This window comes from Eimeria tenella, genomic scaffold (genome assembly GCF_000499545.2).
Source record: "Eimeria tenella Houghton genomic scaffold, Eth_scaff582, whole genome shotgun sequence".
In the NCBI taxonomy this organism is placed as follows: Eukaryota; Apicomplexa; class Conoidasida; order Eucoccidiorida; family Eimeriidae; genus Eimeria; species Eimeria tenella.
The window spans coordinates 5001-6637 of record NW_013545711.1 but is presented as its reverse complement, the minus strand read 5'-3'; positions in this window follow the sequence as shown (position 1 = coordinate 6637).

The window sequence follows — 1637 nt, the reverse complement described above, 5'->3', positions numbered from 1 at the left end:
ACGGGAGCAGCAGCAGCAGCAGTCCATAAAAAGGCCCTCAATCTGCGAAACGGCAGCAGCAGCAGCAGCAGTCCATAAAAAGGCCCTCAATCTGCGAAACGGCAGCAGCAGCAGCAGCAGCAGCAGCAACAGCAGCAGCAGCAAAAAGAGGTGCAAAGTCCCAAAAAGACCCACTGCATTTGCTGCTTCCACCAGCGGCGGCAAACACCGCTCCACATTCTCCGCCCCCAACCTGCAGCGCAGCGCAGCAGCCGCATACACACTGCAGCAGCAGCAGCAGCAGCAGTGGCTGCTGCGGCAGCAGCTTCAGCAGTTGCAGCAGCAGCAGCAGTGGCTGCTGCGGCAGCAGCTCCAGCAGTTGCAGCAGCAGCAGCAACGTCAGTTGCAGCTGCTGCTGCAACAGCAGCTTGAGCAGCTGCAACAACAGCAGATGCAGCTGCAGCAGCTGCAGCAGCTGTAACAGATGCCGCTGCAGCAGCAGCTGCAGCAGCTGCAGCTGCAGCAGCGAAAGGAGGCTTTTTGAGTGTTTAAGAGTCAACATTTAGGGGTGTCTGTACACCTGAATGTACGTGACACTTGAGGTGTACATACACCTCATTAACAATTGAGGTGTACAAGCAGCTCAATAATATTTGAGGTGTACATACAGCGAATTATTAATTGAGGTGTCTGTACACCTGAGAGTGAGTGAGGTGTACGTGCAGCTAACAAACAATTCAGGTGTACATACACCTCATTAATAATTGAGGTGTACATACACCTAATTAAAAATTGAGGTGTACATACACATTAATAATTCAGGTGTACATACACCTAATTAACCATTGAGGTGTACATGCACCTCATTAATAATTGAGGTGTACATACACCTAATCCATAGTTTGAGGTGTACATACACCTCATTAATAATTGAGATGTACATGCACCCCGTTAATATTTGAGGTGCACATACACCTCATTAACAATTCAGGTGTACATGAAGCTAAGTAAGCAACTGAGGTGTACATACACCTCATGAATAATTGGGGTGTACATACACCGCATTAATAACTCAGGTGTACATACACAAAATAAATAAGCTGAGGTGTACATACACCTAATGAACAACTGAGGTGTACATACACCTTATTAACAACTGAGGTGTCTTTACACCTAATGAATAATTGAGGTGTCTATACACCTGATTAACAACTGAGGTGTCTGTACACCTAATGAACAACTGAGGTGTATATACACCTAAAGAACAGAGGTGTGAGGTGTCTGTACACCTGAGAGCAAGTGGGCGTCTGTCTGTACACCCAATGAATGATTGAGGTGTACATACACCAAATAAATACTTTGAGGTGCACATACACCTAAAGAACAACTAAGGTGTCTGCATACCAAGTAAATACTTTGAGGTGTACATACACCGAAAGAGCAGTTGAGGTGTCTGTACACCTGAGAGCTCGTGGGGTGTCTGTACAGCTGAGAGTTACCTCAAAATAAGGGAAAGTTTCCCGGGAGTTTTTGAAGAGTTTAAAATCCGACAAAGAGACAAAACTTCTTCGGGAGAAGCTGAAGGGCCAATTTTAACTCCAATTGGGTTTTCAAGGTCTCTGAAAACAAAAATAATAAAACAAATTAATCAAGAAAGA